General features: G+C 40.8%; 1 pseudogene; it reads right to left on the reverse strand.

The window, feature by feature from the left end:
* Positions 1–1,095: 1,095 nt before the first annotated feature.
* Positions 1,096–11,320, reverse strand: LOC116127290 (annotated as a pseudogene).
* Between the last annotated feature and the right edge of the window lie 49 nt (positions 11,321–11,369).

Below are 11,369 nucleotides of genomic sequence, written 5' to 3' on the forward strand. Positions count from 1 at the left end.
GGTAAAGCGAGAAATTAGAGCCCTGGTGGTTGAACCAGCAAGAGAACCTCCTTGGCAGAATAAATTAGCTAGAAAGGAGATATTTCTGTCAGATATATCAGTACAGATGTTTTTAAACCTTGTGTAAGTTTCTACTGGCAATGGTGTACTGAAGGCCAAGGCAAGCTAAGCGCATAACAATACAGTTTTTGAAATGAAGCATATACGAAATTTTGACATATATGAACATGTTTGGGGTGATTAATTTTTGTAAAATGAGAGAGAAGCTTATGTGCAGGTTATCGAACACTCTCTTCACCATGCGATCTAGGTATAATGAAGAAAGATGAGGAAAAATTTAATGTAATCACCATGCAACTTTACAATTATCAATCTTTTATTAGAGGAATGGATTGGCAAGTGTATGCATTTAGGTAACCAAGAAAGAGAGTACAGTTAGTGTATGTAGGTTTATTTTTTCTTGATCTTGTACTGGCCAAATAGTTTTCACTGATGATAATCAGGAGTCCCTAGTGTCACGAGCCTGAGTTTCAACACAGCAGAACAACTCGTTGGCCACCCTAACATCACATGGTAATGGGATTAAGCCTACACGTCATGAAGCTGATATTTAGAACTTGTGCTTCCAGCATTGAACTCTGAGCTCATACACGGTGTACAAAGTCTCAAACTTTGAAAAAGTTTCATCTAGTTTTTGATAGGAGATCTCGTTATCACAGAGAGAAAAAGAAATGGGAATAATGGAAGAAAGAGGAAGAAAATTGAGGGAATTATATTTGACATCTCAAACATACTTGTTTAAGATACACATTGTGGAGCACTAGTACAACAAAAGAAAGAAATATTATGTTCTCTAATGGATTTAGATGTATATAAACCATCTTCAGTAGGCTCACCCCAAGCTTGTACTTGACTCGATTCCTCAAGTATAAGCTCCAATTTGCCAAAATGGGCTGTGACCATTTCATTTGGAGGGCTTATTTCCCAGGCTGCAATCTGAATTAACTTTAGTATGAATCCAAAATGCCTGAGGTGAAAAATTAAAATGAGCCTTAAAGAATAAATGGTGCAGCCATCAATTTGTCAAATATGAATCTAAGTTTTCCTCTCCTTGGTCTTGAATCTCTCTGCCGAAACACTTAACAGTTGTTGATTGACATTCCTTCACCTAAAGTCTTCCTTTTACTTCATACCGGTGCTTACCTTTCATCAAGCTTGTAACCAAGAAATGCAGGAAAGGCCAATAGCTTCCGACTTCGCGACCCATTTCTTCTATTAAATATTCCATCTTCTCCTCTAAAGAACATATGACGTACTGCAGTATCTGAGGGTGCTTCTTGCTCATGGCAAGAATGTCAGCAAAAGATAGCCCATAAACACAAGAATACTCCAATCACCTTTTGCATGTTTCACAGCTTGTTCGGTCACAGCTCCCATTGCTGCGGTTAACTCCTTCGTTCTATATTTGTACCCAATCTTCACCAAAAAACGCAAGCTTATGTGCAAGGTTACGCAGGATAGGGCTAGAAACAATGGGGCTTTTGTCAAGAACTTGAAAAGATCACTGGAATCCAAACAACATTGCTTGAGAAATCTATTCTAGGATGTAATTTCCTTTCTCTACTAGCACTAATCATACCAGGGAACACGAGAATAATCTTGAAAATTTCCTCATCATTTAGTCCACCAAACGACCTCAACAACTTCACATGATTTTCTACATGCTTCACACTGTAACTCAAGATTGTAGGGAATTTCTGCAAGACAGTACCTGTGGCATCCACATCACCGCGACTAAGCTTATTGATGAAATTAATTCTTGGAAGCAGCGAGTATCCAAATCAAATTAGAAGTTTTGGACGCTTCACAATTAGATCAGAACCACCAAAGGGGTTCAAGAAAGCAATGGTTCTTTCAAATTCTTCAATTGACTTGAGACATAAGGCCTTAGTTAAATTAACATTGTTGGAACGTGAACAATCTGTTCTTGAGGAATCCCCGAGAGGAACTTTTTGATCAAACCCCACAGAAATCTTGTTCTGCTCCAAAAAGGCGTTCAATCTGCAGTGGCTCAATCTTTCCTCCCAAATCGTCACGAAGAAAAAATATCAATGTATCAATTTCTCCGCTATTAATACATTTGGGGATTTACTAATCACTCGAAAAAAGTGCAATTCGTTTGAGTCCAACAGACTGCATAGAAAGCATGCGGTCACGTATATTATCAAAAGATGTTAATCTTAGAGTGGGGTTCTGCTTAAAAGTAATTCAGTTTCTTTTCTGAATCCAAATTCTTGAAAGAATGTAACTGAAACAAAAACAAAACAAGAGAAACGTTGTGTCAAGAAAACAGCAGTTGAATATTATGTACTAAAGTGTTTGAGAATTTGCCTCCGAGAAAGAATTACCTGTTTCAATCTCTGAAAGAAGGTAATGGGCGAAGTGAGACAGTTGCAATAGATGGTATTGGTGGGTCGAAAACTCAATGTGGGCTCAATAACGTTCTGGTGTGTTTAGTGAGAGACAAGCATTTATGGGGATTAAGAGAGTAATTTTGGTTGGGATAAATAATGTTGGGAGAGAAAAGGGAGAGGAGAAGGGAAGAAAACATGATAATGAGAAACCATATTCAAATGGTCCTACTGGATAACCATTACTTACAAATGAGTGGCTGCACATTCACACGAGAAAATTTAGCTGCCCGGCCATCCCAAGTTTCAATTTAAGAAAATGACTTTGAAAATGTTTTTCATTTTTTTAATAGAAAAGATGACGTGGATAGTTAGGATTAATTAAACACATAAAATAGGTTAAAAAGAAAAGATTAAACATATATGGGCCGAATCATAAATAATGAAAGTTTTTAAAATTTGAAATTTCTCAAAACAAGCCCCACCTATTCACCTCGCTTAATGAAATTCATTAGGGCAAAAAGCAATTTCTTGAATCAAAGGGAGATTGCAATTTTTTCCGATCGAACCTGTAAATTGTACCCTAAAACAATTTCTTGAACCCTAAACCGAATACAGTCACGATTTCCGGCGATATAGTCACGATTTTCGATCGATTCTTGAACCCTAAAATCGATTTCCTAACCCTAAACGGAATCTGTGCGATTCGACGATACAGTCCACATTTCGATCGAAACTGCAAACTTTGACACCAAATTCAATCCAAAACCATGGCTGACACCCAAACGAGGAGGAACACCAGTGCCACTTCGAATCCTAATTCCGGTGCACAAGTGTCATGGCGCTCGGTGGATCATTCGATCAGTGAAGGTGGTCCACACGCAGAGGAGACGCCGGTGGCACAAGAACAGAGGAAGAATCGGCAAACGGTTCTGAAGACGAGGAGTCAACGAGAATTAGGGAGAAGGATTCCGGTGAGAATTCAAGCCAGGAGAGTCGTTCAAGGTTTAGGCGACGAGGAGGAGGCCGGCGGAGAGAAGGGTACGTTGTTTTGGGAATATTGTGTACTGTCGCTTAAGCGATCATTTTGTATCGCTTAAGCGATTAATCTGTTTTACTCATGATCACATCATGATCGCTTAAGCGATACAAAGGATCGCTTAAGCGATTGATTCAGTTTTACTCTTGGTCGCTTAAGCGATTTCAGATCGCTTAAGCGATCTTGGAAGGAAACATAGATATAAGATCGCTTAAGCGATCTTTTGTATCGCTAAGAGATTCTTTCAGTTACATCTGGTCGCTTAAGCGATTTCAGATCGCTTAAGCGATCTTGCACGAGGCAGAATCAAGATCTCTAAGCGATCCGAAATAGCTTAAGCGACTACAGTGGGAATTTTTGTTGTTGATATTTTGTTATTAGTTGTTTTGGTTTATTTTTGTTGCTGACATTTTGTTTATACGATTTTGCCGATTGTGCGGACCGTAAACTGTGGAGACTACGAGTGGAGCTTATAAGTGAGAAGGTACCCTACTTCCCTGCAAGGGTGACGGTGAGGTCGAGTGGGATGTTTTTGACAGAATAAGGGACATTTTAGATGAAATGAGGCATGGTGCAAGAGATTTTCGTGCGCACTTGTTGTCGGTCAATTTTAAGAATCGGAACAAACTGAAAAAATGCATTTTGGGGGCAGGGAGTGCATTAAATGTTGCTGCACTCAGTAAAAATGCAATAAAAAAAAAAAAAAGAAATGTGGTTCGTGGGGACGGAAAGCCACTACAGTTTGGATGATGGAGTATGCTTGGTGACGGGCTTAGGATGCAGGGAAGTACCAGATAAGGCAGAGGCAGAGGCAATAAGGACGAGTCCGGGAGCCATAAGGTTTCGTAAGAAGGTTTTGCAGGGGCAAAGTCTATTACAGGACACGGTTTAGAGGAGAGGCTAGAACAGTTTGGTTTAATGATGGAGAGAAGATAAAGTGTGTTGCTATTGTTTTTACATTCAATCTCATTGGCTGGTGACTCAACAAAATGTTGAGAAGGATTGGTTGTTGTTGCAAGCGACTGGAGGTCTTTAATTCTTATCCGTGGGGACGGAATTCATTGGAGCGAACCATCAACAGCCTGAAAAAACCAGAAGTGGTGTTTAAAGCAAGCCCAATGGGTCGGGAAGGAAAAACCAAGCACGTACAATGTTTGGCTTCCTGTGGGCAATGTGATAATCCGTGGATTATACAGTTTTCTTTTGTCTTTTTATTCGGATTTCAAGTACTTTTGGTGCATTTTGACCTGAATTATTGTTAATTCTTTAATTCTGTGGTTCAGGTTAAAATGGACAATTTATGCATAAGGACAAAATTGAAGTTTTTGACTCAAAAGTTAGCGGATCTCAGAATTAGGAGAGTTCTGAAGCAAGATAAGCACGATGAGGCTGTTCCAAAAGGAGAGCATCGAAAATAGAAGAAGGACATGAAGAAAGCAAGCAGAGTGGAGTTCGTAATTTCAGAAACATCCAATAGCTTCGCCTGGCAAAGATTTGTCCTTCGCCGCGGCGAAGTACGCTAGATGCTCTAGATCTGTTCTTTCTTCGCCGCGGCGACGGTCATTATTGCAGTTTTGTTAAATGCACAATTCATTTTGTGCAGTTTTTGGGCAAGGTATAAAAGGAAAACTAAGCCTTTTGTCCAGGGGTCTTCGTTTTTAGGTTAAACAGCTTTTACATATTCTTTGGATGAGTTTTTGATGCGATTGGGATTGTAACAAGGGTGAAGATTCGATTCTAACTAGGGATTCGTCTTTGGGGAGATTTTATCTTTTATCTCAATTTCATTATGTGACTGATTATTTCTGTTTTTCGCTTTTGTATTGTTAATTTAGCTATGAACTAACCATTTGGGTTAGGGTTTGATTGTAGTTTGGATTTTAATGGGTTAAGTGTTTGATTGTTTTACTTCATATGAGAATGCTTGTTGTGTGTTTACTTTGAGTTTTAATGGATATTGTGATGAACATGATGAGATTGAGAAAATGAGTCATGTTATGCTTCTTGGGTAATCACCATTATAATTTGGATGCTAGAGATAGATTCAAGAATTAATGAAATCATTTTAGGATTCTTTTGCTTAATGAGTTGGAGTTGTTAATCTTCAAATTGTGGGTGCGGAAGGTTAATAAGGATGAATAGGAAACATAGCCCGGAGGGTATGTAACATCTTAGTGGTTCGATTTACAACCATTGCGTATGAAGTGATTGTAGTGTAATTTTTAAGTTTAACCCATAAAATCCAAATGAAGTCAAAACCCTACCTATTTTACTTGAATTGATTATCCGTGTTTTAATATTGCCCTCTTAGTAAATTTTAGTTTAAAATTTATGTTAAGTTTAATTGCAATTAGCTCCCATCAATCTCAAAGAAGTCATTTGCTCAACTGATAACATTAGTAGACTTAGTGCTTAGCTAACAATCCCGTGGGAACGATACTTTGCTCATCTTTTATTACTTGTGCGATTAGTATACTTGCTACATATTGCATATGGTAGGAAACACGATCACAATGCAGGTAAATATTAATAGCTTTTTGTTATATTTTTTATAATATTGTGTTGAATTATGATATGGATTGTTTTTTTACAATGTAGGCTTGGATGTACGAGGGCCATCCCTGTCTTCGCTAAGGCGGGGGGGAGGAGCAACAGTTTGGATGTGCAACAACAATTTCTAGGATGTTGCAGGCGCATGGCGAAGGGAGAGGTGTACCCATTGGGACTAGACCAAAGACATTAAGATTGAAACGGCTAGCGTAAGATTAAAGGATTAAGCTTTTGAAATATGCAGTTGCTTTAAAATGTCGCTCAATCTTATGATTTCTTTGCTTATTGCAGGAGTCGTCCGTACCTTCCTACACCCTATAGCGGATGAAAGCGGAAAAGAGAACGGCACATCCTTCAAAGAGGCAACTTCCATTTTTCTATTTTTTAATCTGCTATCAAATAGGGGTGCAAATGCAGAGACATAAACTATGCATACTAAACAAATTTAAATAAATATTAAACAATCCTGAAGTAATAAAAATTTTCAATTTTCTCCCTAGATAAATTTCTTTCTCACACAAAGATTCTCATCGAATTCGAAACATAGTCTTAGAGAATTCATACTAGATCACATAAATACTCTTCATGGTTTTTGAAATTATCATTATTCAATTCCTCGTTAGATCATCATCACTCATGTGGTCTAAAGTTTCCTTCAACCTCTTTGACTTGAACTATCATAGATCCTAACAATCAATTTTACAAGATCTTAGCCAATCACAAACACACAAATGCACATAATGTTGCAATTTTCAGTTTTATTTTTCTTTCTTGGTCAAGATAGAAGTTTTCGAACAATCATTGTTGTTAGTCATGTCCAATTCTTATTAACAGCTAATTCTATTGACTTACAGCTTTAGAATAATACATGATCTTAAGTCCATTGCGTTATTCACCATTAGTCATTTATGATCATTAGTCAGACTTTGTTTCCACTAAAGTACATCATAAGGCAACTGAAACTTAGTGTGTTTGTGAAAGTCTTGAATCATCATGATTCAAACCTAAAATGAACTAAGCTTGTATGACTCTTTCGTACTAAACATGTCAAGTTTCATGAAAAAGACTATTGCTAAAATATAATGTAATAGAAAAAGTATCATGAAAAAGAAAAAATTGCTTTAGTAATTTTTGAAATAATATCAGTGTGTATAGTTGGCCAATAGTAACCAGCGGTGATCACCCGGCGGGCAAGGCTGCGTCCTCCTACGTAGTTTCCACATTCGCCTTCATGGAGTTCGACGAGAACATAATTGGCTTCCTCTGGGCTTATGCATTTGAGGTAGGGGCCAGAGAATGACTTCCTAAGGAGTTAGCCCTCGTATATGGTGAATCTTGTAGCTTTTACTCTCAGGCGGCGTGCTTAATTCTTGTCTGCTAGAAGCTCATCATGTTCCAAGTATCTGATTATTAGGGTCATCTAAGAGTCAGCTGGTTCGACATCTATTACTTCTTTGGGCTCTTTCGGGTTGGGCAACTTGTTTGTTGGATGTTCCTTCCAATCGGCTGGCCATTAGAGGAACAATAATGGGATGGATGATTGGGATAAGCCTGGGCTGAGCCAAGGTTGCTAAGGGCATCAACATGGGTGTTCTCTGCTCTTGGGACTTGGGTGATAGAGAATTCTTCAAAGGAAGACTATATTTCTTTGACCAAGTTCAAGTAAGTTGTCATCTTCGAGTCTCGGGCTTGTAGGTGCCTTGTAGCTGGTTGACTACGAGTTGAGAATCAGACTTTACCTCCAGCTTTCTTACTCCAATCTCCTTGGCCAGAAAGAGTCTAGCGATAAGGGCTTCGTATTCTGCTTCATTTTTTGTGCACTTGAACCCACACCGTATGGCCCGCTAGATGATATCCCCTTCTGGTGTAATAAGTACAATGTTGAGCCCGCTTCGATTCACATTGCTTAAGCCGTTCACTAAGAGAGTCCACTTTGCAGACGACCCACTATTCATGCATAATAACTCCTTTTCTGCCTGGATGGTAGTGTTAGGAGTGAAATCAGCAATGAAGTCTGCCAACACTTGGGATTTGATAGCGGTGCATGGTTGGAAGGATATATCAAACTCACTAAACTCTATTGTCCATTGGGTGAGTTGGCCTGATAACTCTAGCTTATGAAGTATTTTTTTGAGCGGGAAGGAGGCGAGGACGACTATGGAGTGGTATTGAAAATATGGTCTGAGCTTCCTGGATGCATGGACGAGGGCGAGTTCTAATTTCTCCAACTGGCTATATCGTGTCTTGGCATCAAGGAGTGATTTACTTACATAGTAAACTGCTAGCTGTTTCACATGGTCTTCCCGGACTAACACTGCTGAGATGGCTGTCTCCGAGATCACCAGATAGGTGTAGAGCTTTTCCCTAACCACGGGCTTGAAAAGAAGTGGGAGAGAGGTTAGGTACCTTTTTTGCTACTGCAGGGCCTCCTCGTAGGTGGGGGTTCTCTCAAATTTCTTGGATTTCTTGAGTGTGGCAAAGAAGAGGTGGCATTTGTCAGCGGATCTGGAGATGAAACGGCTCAAGGCAGCTACTAGCCTTGTAAGGCGCTAGACGTCTTTGATGCAAGTTGGTGAAAGTATGTTGAGGTTCGCTTGGATTTGGTCAAGGTTGGCTTCTATCCCATGCTGAGTCACCATGTACGCCAAGAATTTTCCTGACGAGACCCCAAACGAGCACTTGGTTGGGTTTAGCTTCATATTGTATTTCCTTAGGATGGCGAATGCTTGGCTGAGGTGGTCAAGCTGTTGCTTGGCCATAAAGGACTTAACAAGCATGTCGTCAATGTATACTTCCATGGTGTTTCCAAGGTGTTCAGTAAACATTCTGTCGACCAACTGTTGGTAGATGGCCCCAATGTTCTTAAGAACAAAAGGCATTACTTTGTAGCAATAGGTTCCCTTCTCCGTGATGAAAGCTGTCTTTTCTTAGTCGTCTGGGTGCATCAAAATTTTGTTGTACCTTGAGAAGGCATCCATAAAACTTAGGAGTTCGTGATATGCTGTCGCATCGACCATCATGTCAATATGTGGGAGTGGGAAGGAGTCCTTGGGGCATGCCTTGTTCAAATCCGTGAAGTCTATGCAAACCCTCCATTTTTTGTTCTTTTTCTTCACGACCACCATGTTTGCTAGCCAGTCGGGATAATAGACTTCTCTGATCAGTCTGTTACTCAATAGCTTTTCAATTTCTTGACCCGGTTGCGTTCTGGCGCAAACTTCCTTTGCCTCTACCTCACTGAAGGGTGGTCCGAATCTACTTGAAGGTAGTAGACGATTGCCTCAGGGCTGACTCCCATCATATCTGCGTGGGTCCAAGCGAAGCAATCCTGATTTTGTTTGGGGAAGTCTATAAGTCATTCTCTTATCTCGAGCTTGAGGCGAGAGCCTATTTGGGTCTTTCGATCGGGGTGGTCCGAATGTATCTACAATTCATCCAACTCTTCTATGAATGGTTGATTTAGCTCGATCGGAAGGGTTGGATGGGACTGTAGTTGCTATGAAGTATGACCTTTGCCTTTGAAGGCATTCTTATAACAGTCTCTAGAGGCCTTAAGATTGCCCTTGATTTCTCTTACTCCCAATTTTGTTGGAAACCTGATAGTTTGATGGAAAGTGGATGGGACAGCTCGCATGTCATGGATCCAAGGTCGACCCAAGATGACATTGTATAGTGAGGGGCAATCAAGCACTAGAAAGATGGTTTGCTTGTTGACTCCGTTGGCATGGACAGGCAAAGTGATTTCTCCGATGGTAAACTTCTACTCGGAACTGAACCTGACTAGGATGGTTGGCCGTCTGCTGATGTTTGATTCATCCAATCCCTTGGCTTTCACTACTTCAAGGAAGAGGATATTTGCCGAGGATCCCCCGTCTACGAATACTCTCTTGACCAGGATGTTGGCGATCTGGAAGGAGATGACCAGAGCATCGTGATAAGGGGCGGCTAAGGTGATTGGCTCATCGTCTTCAAACTGAATGATCTGGTTGGTATACGTCTAAGGGGATGGTTGGATGGATCAGACTTCTAGGTGATGGCTGGCTCGAGCGTAGTACTTGGCAGAGGAATAACTCACCCCACTGATTTCCAACCCTCTAGAGATAATGGAGTAGAACCCCTTTGTTGTTAGTTCTCGTGGAGAGGAAGACGTTTCTTTCGAGCTTCTCTGGCCAACTGTATTCTTCCCTTTATCTACGAACAGGTCTTAGAGATATCCCCTCTTCAATAGTGTTGCAACTTCCAATCTTAGGGCGATGAAATTGACGACGTTATGACCATGATCGCCGTGAAATTCGCACCACTTAGTCGCGTCCCTCTTTGCGTCAAGATTGAGCTTGGCTAGCCACTTCACGGTAAGTCTCATCCCTCTTATGATTGCCACGACTTGAGTTGGTTCAATGTTAAGGTTGTACTCTGGAATCTTGAATTGTTTTGATCCGGATGGCCTATATGTGGCTCTGGTCGGATGGCAATCATACAGTTTTTTGGCTCTGCTTGGGTTACAGGGAAGGGTATGATAACGGGGGTCAAACGATCTGGACTTTGGCCTTCTTTTACTCCGCCTTTGGTGATGTTTATCATATCTAGCATGCCTCATTCGGTTCGCCTCGTCTTCTTCCCATTTGATCTGAATCACTGCTCTGGCTAGGGCATCTTTCATTATGGTGCAGCCAAGTTTTGTTAGGTCTTTGTATAGTTCTCCATCTAGGAGGAGCCCCTTTTTGAAAGCATCTATCTTTGTCTCTGGATTACAAGATGGGATGGAGATTTTCTCTTTATTGAATCTGCTGATGTACTCTCTCAACGGTTCCCCCCTCTTCTGGTAGACTCTGTATAGGTTGGCTGACAGCTTCTTGAGTTTCTTGTTGCTGGCGAATTGTTCAACGAAGGTGTCAATGAGCTGGGCGAATTAGCGGATTGAGTTGTTTGGAAGGTTAGTGTACCACTGAAGGGCTAGTCCAGAGAGGCTGGAGCCAAAGCTTTTACACATGCATTTTTCCTTCAACATTCGGGGTATTGAGGCGGCAAACATCCGCTGCTTGTATATGTGGTCATTTAGGTCGGTTGTGCCATCATAAGGCTTCATGCTGGGGATATTGAATTTGTGCAGCATCTCGGCTAGTGCAATTGCATCCACAAAGGGTGAATCAACATAGCTGTGAGGTTGACTCTTTTTTATTGGGATTGGCACTCCAGGTATACGCCTCATCATTGCCTTTATATCGGTTAATCTTTTGGCCAATATTTGCTCCATGGGCGAGGTGAAGGCCACCAGTTTGGCTTGGTTGGCTTGGTTCGACATATGACTCACACTCGGCATGTTTCGTTGTGTCAAGTCACGTGGGGTAGTTTGGTGAATCGTTCCATCG

This window comes from Pistacia vera, unplaced genomic scaffold (genome assembly GCF_008641045.1).
Source record: "Pistacia vera cultivar Batoury unplaced genomic scaffold, PisVer_v2 Contig190, whole genome shotgun sequence".
Classification (NCBI taxonomy): domain Eukaryota; kingdom Viridiplantae; phylum Streptophyta; class Magnoliopsida; order Sapindales; family Anacardiaceae; genus Pistacia; species Pistacia vera.